The sequence below is a fragment of the Tachyglossus aculeatus genome, chromosome 2 (assembly GCF_015852505.1).
Source record: "Tachyglossus aculeatus isolate mTacAcu1 chromosome 2, mTacAcu1.pri, whole genome shotgun sequence".
Lineage (NCBI taxonomy): Eukaryota > Metazoa > Chordata > Mammalia > Monotremata > Tachyglossidae > Tachyglossus > Tachyglossus aculeatus.
This window is the reverse complement of record NC_052067.1, coordinates 160,409,081-160,420,510: the sequence shown is the minus strand read 5'-3', so window position 1 is coordinate 160,420,510 and position 11,430 is coordinate 160,409,081. Positions and strand designations below refer to the sequence as shown.

At 43.4% G+C, this 11,430-nt stretch overlaps 1 pseudogene; it reads left to right on the top strand.

Annotated features, from left to right (window-relative positions):
- Window positions 1-4,055: 4,055 nt before the first annotated feature.
- LOC119923588 lies at window positions 4,056-4,168 on the top strand (annotated as a pseudogene).
- Window positions 4,169-11,430: the final 7,262 nt, after the last annotated feature.

Below are 11,430 nucleotides of genomic sequence, written 5' to 3'. Positions count from 1 at the left end.
GGGTTCAAATCCCGGCTCCGCCAACTGTCAGCTGTGTGACTTTGGGCAAATCACTTAACTTCTCTGGGCCTCAGTTACCTCATCTGTAAAATGGGGATTAAGACTGTGAGCCTCATGTAGGACAACCTGATCACTTTGTAATCTCTCCAGCACTTAGAACAGTGCTTTGCACATAGTAAGCCCTTAATAACTGCCATTATTATGATTATTACTTGCTTAATTGGAAGAACTGGAGAGAGTCTCTAGCAAGAGTGGGTATCCTTTAATGGGGATGGGTAGTTGGGTCACCTGTGTTGGAAAAGGAAGAATTACATGTTGCAATTCTAATAACAATAATTAAAATAATGGCATTTGTTAAGTGCTTACAATGTGCCTGGCACTGTTCTAAGCACTAGGGTAGATACCAGGTAATCAGGTTGGACACAGTACCTGTCCCACAAAGTCCTCACCATCTTAATCCCCATTTCACAGATCAGGGAATTGAGGCACAGAGAAGTGAAATGACTTGTCCAAAGACACACAGTGGGGCCAGGATTCGAACCCGGGTCCTTCTGATTCCCAGGACCGTGCTCTATTCACTAGGCCATGCTGCGTCCAGGCAAGTAGTGATTATGTCACTAATAATCATAAGGGTATTGGTTAAGCACTTCCAATGCGCAAAGCACTGGGGTAGATAAAATATAAGCAGATTGAACAATGTTCCTCTCCCAAACAGGGCTGATGGTCTACATAGAAGGGAGAACAGGTATTGGGTCTCCGTCTTGCAGATGAGGAAATTGAGGCACATTGAAGTGAAATGACTGGCCCAAGGTCACACAGCAGGTGAGTAGCAGAGCTAGGATTAGAAGCCAGGTCTCCTGACTGCTAGGTCTGTGGCTTTTCCAGTAGGGCACTTTTATATCATGCTAGCGGCCTTAAAGAAGTTATGGTCGGCATAAGATGTCTTTATTTCAACCAGGGAATTCCTTACTTATTCTGGAGGATTTGGCCCCTGATTTCTGCCACCTATATTGTCCCAGTCTTCTCTTCCCAGTATAACTTAGTACCGCATCACCTTGTTCACGATTTTATGGTCCATTATCTGTGTTACTATATAAAACATCTAATAGACGGTTGATAGGTGTCCTTTTTCTTTCTTTCATAGCATATTAAACCGCAAATAAAATGAATGGGAATCACTTAGAAACTGATTATTTGAACAAGACTTCTCATTGAGGGAAAATATATGGATGGTGAAGAAGAGAATGAAAGTATCGCCTAGGGAATGCAATTGTTAACATAAAGGGGATGTTTTTCTCTGATCTATCTCTGTTTCTCTGCCTCTCTCTCTCTCCCCTCTCTGTTATTTTGGGAGCCCCATCTACATGCTCTGATGATCTCCTTCCCACTGAAATCAAACCTTGGAAATTTCCCCTTGCCCTTGTATTTAGTAGCCACCGATATTCCGAATCAAGGTTCAAGGACTCTCATAAAACACACTGTCTCTTTCCATGACTGTCCTGGGGTAGCACATCAATATCTGTCCCCTAGACCAGAGGAATAAATAAATACTAAACTCTTGACATGGAAAGAATGCAAATTTAATTAAAATATAAATCACCTAATATACCATTGCAGAATAGATGATCAAATCAGCATGAATTGAATTGCAGATTCACTGCAATTATTAGAGTTTGGAAACCTAATTACTGCTGATGGGATTTTGAGCTTGATTTTATGTATAACAGTGGATTATACAAGCTCATTGTATGGGCTTGGCGTAGTGGAGAGAACATGGGCCCAGAAGTCAGAAGACCGTGGGTTCTAGTCCCAGCTCTGCCATTCATTGGTCTGCTGTGTGACCTTAGGCAAGTCATTTAACTTCTCTGTGCCTCAGTTACCGCATCTGCAAAATGAGGATCGAGACTGTGAGCCTCATGTGGGACAGGGACTATGTCCAACCTGATTTGCTTGTATCTACCCCAGTGCTTAGTACAGTGCCTGGCACATAGTAAGTGCTTAACAACAGTGCTTTGCACATAGTAAGTGCTTAATAAATGCCATGAAACCATTATTATTATTAATTATATTCATTAATAAATATTAATCATTATAATAATCATTATAATGATAAAATAAATAATTTTTTAAAATTTTTGAATACATTAAATGTTCACCTGGATTTTATGATCAATAGTTTTCAGGAAACTCTCATCCTTACAGAGTGAAATGATAATGATAATAATAATAATAATAATAATAATAATAATAATGGTGGTATTTGTTAAGTGCTTCCTACGTGCCAGGCACTGTACTAAGTGCTGGAACGGATACAAGAGAAAAGGGTTGGACACAGTCCCTGTCCCACATAGGGCTTCCAGTCTCAATCCCCATTTTACAGATGAAGTCAGAGAAGTGAAGTGTTTTGCCCAAGCTCACACAGCAGAGAAATGGCAGTACCAGGATTAGAACCATGGTCCTTCTGGCTCCCAGGTCTGTGCTCTATATCCACCAGGCCACACTGCTTATAATTATTATTAAGTGCCATCGAGTCATTTCCGATTCATAGCGACTTCATGGATATACTTTCTCCAGAACGTCCTGTCCTCTGCCATAATCCACAACCTTTCTAATGGTCCTTCCATTACCATTGTTGTGATCTCTATCCATCTAGAAGCAGCGTGGCTCAGTGGAAAGAGGCCGGGCTTTGGAGTCAGAGGTCATGGGTTCAAATCTCGACTCCACCAATTGTCAGCTGTGTGACTTTGGGCAAGTCACTTAACTTCTCTGTGCCTCAGTTACCTCATCTGTAAATTGGAGGTTGACTGTGAGCCCTGCGTGGGACAACCTGATCACTTTGCAAGCTCTTCAGCTCTTAGAACAGTGCTTTGCACATAGTAAGAGCTTAATAAATGCTATCATTATTATTATCTAGCTGCTGGTCTGCCTCTTTCATGATTCCTCTGGACTTTTTCTAACATTAGTGTCTTCTCCAGAGAATTAGTCCTACCTGATTAGGTGTCCAAAACTTGCTAATCTAAGTCATTTGGCCTTCCAAAGTCCACTTTGGTTTAATGTGCTCTAAAATCTATTTGTTTGTCTTTCAGGCAGTCTGTGGTAGTCGCAAAAGCCATTTACACTGCTTGTACTGCTATGATATTAGTTAAGAATTCATTAAGAGATATAATATATCTCTTTATAAAGTAATTATTATACTTAATAATAATATACTAATTATATATAATATACTTATAATAAAGTAATTATTATATTACTTTACAATAAAGTAATTATTATAAAGTAATGGGTTAAATATAAGGTAATTAGATCAGTCCCAATCCCTGCCCCACAGAGGGCTCCCCATCTATCTTCTCCCCATTTGCAGGTGAGGAACTGAGGCTCAGAGATGTTAACTGACTTGCCCGAGGTCACTCAGCAAGAAGTCCCCCTCCTCCTCCTCCCCATCCCCCCTGCCTTACCTCCTTCCCCTCCCTACAGTGCCTGTATATATGTATATATGTTTGTATGTATTCATTAGTCTATTTATTTATTTGATTGGTACATATTTATTATTTGTTTTATTTTGTTAATATGTTTTGTTTTGTTGTCTGTCTCCCCCTTCTAGACTGTGAGCCTGCTGTTGGGTAGAGACCGTCTCTATATGTTGCCAACTTGTACTTCCCAAGCGCTTAGTCCAGTGCTCTGCACACAGTAAGCGCTCAATAAATACGATTGAATGAATGAATGAATGAAAGTCCAGTGTCAGAGTGGAGCTCCTGATTCCCAGTCCCGTGCTCTTTCCACTAGACTACGTTGCCTTCCCAAAGGAACTGAACATTGGAACTTAAGCAATGCCGCATTGGATACACAAGTGGTACCTGTGGGCCAGAGACCTCGAGGGATTTAAGGGAAGCAGTGTGATGGACATTGCTGGGAATCATCTCACATGAGAAGCAGCATGGCTTAGTGGCAAGACCATTGGTTTCGGAGTCACAGGTCGTGGGTTCTAATCCCGGCTCCGCCGTTTGTCAGCTGTGTGACATTGGGCAAGTCACTTAACTTCTCTGTGCTTCAGTTACCTCACCTGGCATTGCCCTGTGGCTGTGCTGACCCCTGCGATTTCCCCAAATGCGGGAAACTCGACTGCATAATTTGTGGTAGTGGGGGACTGAGTTCGCGCTCTCCCCTGTTAATTTTTTTTTTTTTTTTGAGAAGCAGCATGGCTCATTGGAAAGAGCACGGGCTTTGGAGTCAGAGGTCATGGGTTCAAATACCGGCTCCGCCAATTGTCAGCTGTGTGACTTTGGGCAAGTCACTTCACTTCACTGGGCCTCAGTTACCTCATCTGTAAAATGGGGATTAAGACTGTGAGCCCCAAGTGGGACAACCTGATCACCTTGTATCCTCCCCAGTGCTTAGAACAGTGCTTTGCACACAGTAAGCACTTAACAAATGCCATTATTATTTTTACCTCATCTGTAAAACAGGGACTAAGACTGTGAGCCCCATGAGGGGCAAGCTGATTACCCTGTATCACCCCCAGTGCTTAGAACAGCTTGGCACATAGTAAGTGTTTAACAAATATCATCATTATTGTTATTATTATCCCTGAATTTCCTCTACAGTAAGGCTTCATTGTTCAGGAATCTATGCGAACTCTTTTTAATTTTTCAATACGTCTTTCCCTTCAAAATATGTATACACATACACACACACACAACACACAAACACAGCACTCCATGCACTTATTCACTAAGGAAACAGTCATTTGAATTTGAACTTACGGATACTGCATGTTGTTATATTTAATTTTCCTCCGCCCATTTTTGTTACAAGAAACATATGACCTTAACAAAGACTACTCTTTGTGTGCACAGTGTTATTGGGCTGCAGACCTATTCTGGCCTTTTCAGTCCAACAAGCCTCCACAAGTGAACTTCACCATTCCTTGGTGCATTTTTGAATACAAAGGAATATGGTATATGTATGTATACACGTTTGTATACACACCCACACGTACAAACACACATACACATGGACCTCAATAGCACACCAAGAGATTTACAGGGAGCAGTGTGATGGACATGATTGGATATCGTCTCACATCCCCAAATTTTCCTATAGTAAGATTTCATTGTCCAGGCATCCCTTCATACTCTTTTTAGTTATCTAATATGTCTTTTGCCTCAGATAATTAATTTATTCACTGTATTATTTAATTAATTATTTCATGTCTTTCCCCCATCTTACTACATTAGCTTTTCAGCTTTCCATCACAAAAGCAGTTCCCCTGTCAACTCTTCACCTTGGTCTTTGGTTTAGGAACAAAGTGAATGTCAGTCTCTGTCTTTTTGTGCATATATATATACATATATAGATAGATATATCAGTACATCAGTTCATCAGTTTTAGTGAAGCAAAGTCATAAACGTGGCTCAGTGGAGAGAGCCCGGGCTTTGGAGTCAGAGGTCATGGGTTCAAACCCCGGCTCCGCCAATTGTCAGCTGCGTGACCTTGGGCAAGTCACTTCACTTCTCTGAGCCTCAGTTACCTCATCTGTAAAATGGGGATTAAGAATGTGAGCCCCACGGGGGACAACCTGATCATCTTGTATCTCCCCCCAGCACTTAGAACAGTGCTTTGCACATAGTAAGCACTTAATAAATGCCATTATTATTATTGTTAAGAGAAACTTCAAAGCAAATCCCTAATAATAGTTTGAACTTCTAGAAATATTGCTTCCAAAGAAGGAGAGTAATGATAATAATGGAATTTGTTAAGCTCTTACTATGTGTCAGCACTGTTCTAAGCTCTGGCATAGATACAAACTAATCAGGTTGGGCCTAGTCCCCATCCCTCATGGGGCTCATGGTCTTAATTATCTTTTTATTGATGAGGCAACTGAAGTTCAGAGAAGTTAAGTGACTTGCCCAAGGTCATACACTAGACAAGTGATAGAGATGGGATTTGAACCCTTGTCCTGAATCCCAAGCCTGTACTCTACCCACTAGGCCAAGCTATTTCCTAAGTAAAGCTGTCCTTCAGTTTTGCAGATAATGCTGCCAATGGCTAACTGACACTTATGAGTCCATGAGGGCTGCCATCCTGGCTTCTAAGTCTTTTGCAGCGTGGCTCAGTGGAAAGAGCCCGGGCTTTGGAGTCAGAAGTCATGGGTTCGAATCCCAGCTCCGCCAATTGTCAGCGGTGTGACTTTGGACAAGGCATTTCACTTCTCTGTGCCTCAGTTCCCTCATCTGTAAAATGGGGATGAAGACTGTGAGCCCCCCGTGGGACAATCTGATCACCTTGTAATCTCCCCAGCACTCAGAACAGTGCTTTGCACATAGTGAATGCTTAATAAATGCCATCATTATCATTATTATTATTATTATTTTCAAGGACTCAGTACAGTGTTCTGCACACAATAAGAACTTAATAAGTATTGCTGCTGATGGAATTTGAGGGAGGATCACTTGGACTATTGAACAATTTCATATATGAAAACACAGTAGTGTGAGGGCTCCCAGGCACCAGTGGTGCAGAGAAACAGCATGGCATAGTGGATAGAGCACGGGCCTGGGAACTAGAAGGTCATGGGTTCTAGTCCCGGCTCCACCACTTGTCTGCTGTGTGACCTTGAGCAAGTCACTTCACTTCTCTGGGCCTCAGTTACCTTAGCTGTAAAATGAAGATTGAGACTGTGAGTCCCATGTGGGATAGGGACTGTGTCCAACCCAATTTGCTTATATCCACCCCAGTGCTTAGTACACTGTGTGGCATACAGTAAGCGCTTAATAAATGCCATTATTATTATTATTAATGGCATTTATTAAGTGCTGACTCTGTGCAAAGTACTTTCTAAGTGCTGGAGAAGTAGTGGTAGTATTCAGAGGGGAAAGATCTGCTCTGTAACTATGCCCTGTGACTGCTTATTCCAATGATCAATCAATAAGTAGTATTTTTTGAGTGCTTATTGTGTGCAGAGCACTATATTAAGGGTTTGGGAGAGTATAACAGAGTTGGCAGACAGATTCCTTGCCCTCAAGAAACTGAACCTCAGAGATGTTTTAGAGTCAAAGCACAAATAGGAAAACTTCACAAATTGGAAATTAGGAGAAATTTCTTGAAGAGGAGTAGAAAGACATGGTACTACTTGGGTATGGTTGTGATCAGCGCTTAGAACAGTGCTTGGCACATAGTAAGCACTTAACAAACACTGTTATGATTATTATTAGAAAAGCAAATGCTAGAAAGAAGATGCAACTAGATAAACCATATTAGGTAACAAAACATTCATTCATACAATTGCATTTATTGAGCACTTACTGTGTGCAGAGCACTGTACTAAGCACTTAGGAAGTACAAGTCGGCAACAGAGATGGTACCTACCAGAGAATAAGGAAGAGGGCATGTTCTTCCCAGTCAGGCAGAAAGGGAAAGCTCATATCATCATGACATAAAAGCAGAGGGTTTTCAATTTTTTATGGCATTTGTTGAACGCTTATTATGTGTCAAACACTGTTCTAAGCATTGGGGTAATAATAATAATAATAATAATAATGGCATTTGTTAAGTGTTTACTATGTGCCAGGCACTGTGGTAGATACAAGGTCATCAAGTTGTCCCACGTGGGGCTCACAGTCTTAATCTCCATTTTACAGATGAGGTAACTGAGGCACAGAGAAGTTAAGTGACTTACCCACTGTCACTCAGATGTCAATTGGCTTTAATTATATTTGTGCTGATGACTTGTCACCTGTCCACATTCATTCATTCATTCAATCGTATTTATTGAGCGCTTACTGTGTGCAGAGCACTGTACTAAGCGCTTGGGAAGTACAAATCGGCAACATATAGAGACGGTCCCTACCCAACAATGGGCTCACAGTCTAGAGGGGGAGACAGACAACAAAGCAAGTAAACAGGTGTCAATACCATCATAATAAATAGAAGTATAGCTATATACACATCACTGATAAAATAAATTGAGTAATAAGTATGTACAAATAAAATAGAGTAATAAATATGTACACATATATACACGTGCTGTTGGGAGGGGAAGAGGGCAGGGCAGAGGGAAGGGGGCAATGGGGAAGGGAGGAGGAGAGGAAAAAGGCGGGGGGTCTATGTCTGGGAAGGCCTTTGAAGGGAGGAAGAGAGCTAGTTTGGTGGATGTGTGGAGGGAGGGCATTCCAGGCCAGAGAAAGGACTCGGGCCAGGGGTCGACGGCAGGACAGGCGAGAATGAGGCACAGTGAGGAGGGTAGCAGCAGAGGAGCGGAGCGTGAGGGCTGGGCTGAAGAAGGAGTGAAGGGAGGTGAGGTAGGAGGGGGGGAGGTGAGGGAGAGCCTTGAACCCAAGAGTGAGGAGTTTTTGCTTGATGAGGAGTTTTTGCATGTTTTGTTTTGTTGTCTGCCTCCCCCTTCTAGACTGTGAGCCCGCTGTTGGGTAGGGACCATCTCTTTATGTTGCCAACTTGTACTTCCCAAGTGCTTAGTACACTGCTGTGCACACAGTAAGCTCTCAATATGATTGAATGAATGAATTGGTGGAGCTGGGATCTGAACCCATGACCTCTGACTCCAAAGCCTGTGCTCTTTCCACTGAGCCACGGGGGTAGGTGCAAGTTAATTATGTTGGACACAATCCCTGCTCTGCTTGGGCTCACAGTTTAAGAAAGAAGGAGAGAAGGACAACTGTACCCCAGAGAAGTTAAGTGACTTGCCTAAATTAAGTGACTTAAGTGACTTGTTAAGTGACTTTCACAGAGCAAGCAATTGGCAGAGCTGGGATTAGAACCCAGGTCCTCTGGTTCCTAGGCCAGTGCTCTCTCCACTAGGCCATGCTGCTTAATGATGAAAATAATAATGGCATTTATTAAGCGCTTACTATTTGCAAAGCACTGTTCTAAGCACTGGGGAGGTTACAAGGTGATCACGTTGTCCCATGGGGGGGATCACAGTCTTAATTCCCATTTTAATTCTCCCCCTTCTAGACTGTGAGCCCACTGTTGAGTGGAGACCGTCTCTATATGTTGCCAACTTGTACGTCCCAAGCGCTTAGTACAGTACTTTGCACACAGTAAGCACTCAATACGATTGATTGAGTGATGGATTGATTGATTTTACAGATGAGGTAACTGAGGCACAGAGAAGTTAAGTGTCTTGCCCAAAGTCACACAGCTGACAACGGGGGAAGCCGGGATCTCGGGTGGACTTATTATTCACTCTCTTCTTAAGAAAAGACCGAAGAGTTGACAAGAGAGGGGCTTTTGAGATACAAAACTGGAAGGGTAACATAGTGAAGTAGGGTAAAAGGTTAAATTATTAATTAAATAATGAACTTAATTAATTGATCAATAATTAACCTTGAATAATTTTGATGAAACCATGATGCATTTCCCTCGGCAGACCCAATGGCCTGCCACCTGGTATAGGACGCCGGTGAATGTCGGCTGCGGGACCTCTAGTCATGGTTTTGAAATCTCCTGAAAGGTACTAGAGGTTCCAGAGGATTTGGGTAATCACAAATGTTGAGCCCACCTCTAAAATAAATGGGAAAAATGCAATTACAGGCCTGTCAGCTCAACGGTGGAACCTGAGAAGATGCTCGAACAAATTATCCAACAATCGCCCTGCAACATGTAGAGGAGCATGAAATATGGCAGATCAAATCAGACTGGACAAATTTAATCCCCTATGATGGAGCGACAAGGATATGCGGACAATGGAGACATAATGGATGCAATCTATCTAGATTTTAGCTCATTTTTTCATTCCCTCCCACATGACATCCTCACTGAACAACTGGGGAGAGCATGAGCCTCGCCGTAGGCTCAGCACACCTTTGGGTAGGGACTGTCTCTATATGTTGCCACCTTGTACTTCCCAAGTGCTTAGTACAGTACTCTGCACACAGTAAGCGCTCAATAAATACGACTGATTGATTGATTGATTCAATGCAGGGTTCATCCATGGCTCTAGGTCAACTGAAGAGACAGATCAAGGTTTGGTTCCGGTGCTGGCTTTTTTGTTGATGCTCAAGACAAAGTCATCATAAGTGTTTTTAAAGCACTTTATGGAGGATGAAGCTGATGAGCATTTTTCCCTTTAAAACCCCCTTTTCACATGAGGACTTTAATTAGCTCCTTTCATCATTTTCCTAGTAATAAGGCATAACTTTCAACCAGTCGATCCGTCATATTTATTGAGCACTCTAATCCCCTCTAATCCATGGAGGAGAAGCATTGCCTAGTAGATAGAGCCTGGGAGTAAGAAGGACCTGGTTTCTAGTCTTTTCCCCACCACTTGTCTGCTGTGTGACCTTGAGCAAGTCACTCTCTTGACCCCACCTCACCTTCTAGTTATCGTCCCATATCCCTCCTACCATTCCTTTCCAAACTCCTTGAACGAGTTGTCTACACGCACTGCCTAGAATTCCTCAACACCAACTCTCTCCTCGACCCCCTCCAGTCTGGCTTCCGTCCCCTTCATTCCACGGAAACTGCGCTCTCAAAGGTCACCAATGACCTCCTGCTTGCCAAATCCAACGGCTCATACTCTGTCCTAATCCTCCTCGACCTCTCAGCTGCCTTTGACACTGTGGACCACCCCCTTCTCCTCAACACGTTATCTGACCTTGGCTTCACAGACTCCGTCCTCTCCTGGTTCTCCTCTTATCTCTCCGGTCGTTCTTTCTCAGTCTCTTTTGCAGGCTCCTCCTCCCCCTCCCATCCTCTTACTGTGGGGGTTCCCCAAGGTTCAGTGCTTGGTCCCCTTCTGTTCTCAATCTACACTCACTCCCTTGGTGACCTCATTCGCTCCCACGGCTTCAACTATCATCTCTACGCTGATGACACCCAGGTCTACATCTCTGCCCCTGCTCTCTCCCCCTCCCTCCAGGCTCGCATCTTCTCCTGCCTTCAGGACATCTCCATCTGGATGTCCGCCCGCCACCTAAAGCTCAACATGTCGAAGACTGAGCTCCTTGTCTTCCCTCCCAAACCTTGTCCTCTCCCTGACTTTCCCATCTCTGTTGACGGCACTACCATCCTTCCCGTCTCACAAGCCCGCAACCTTGGTGTCATCCTCGACTCCGCTCTCTCATTCACCCCTCACATCCAAGCCGTCACCAAAACCTGCCGGTCTCAGTTCCGCAACATTGCCAAGATCCGCCCTTTCCTCTCCATCCAAACCGCTACCCTGCTAATTCAAGCTCTCATCCTATCCCATCTGGACTACTGCACTAGCCTTCTCTCTGATCTCCCATCCTCGTGTCTCTCTCCACTTCAATCCATACTTCTTGCTGCTGCCCTGATTATCTTTGTCCAGAAACGCTCTGGACATATTACTCCCCTCCTCAAAAACCTCCAATGGCTACCGATCAATCTGCGCATCAGGCAGAAACTCCTCACCCTGGGCTTCAAGGCTGTCCATCACCTCGCCCCCTCCTA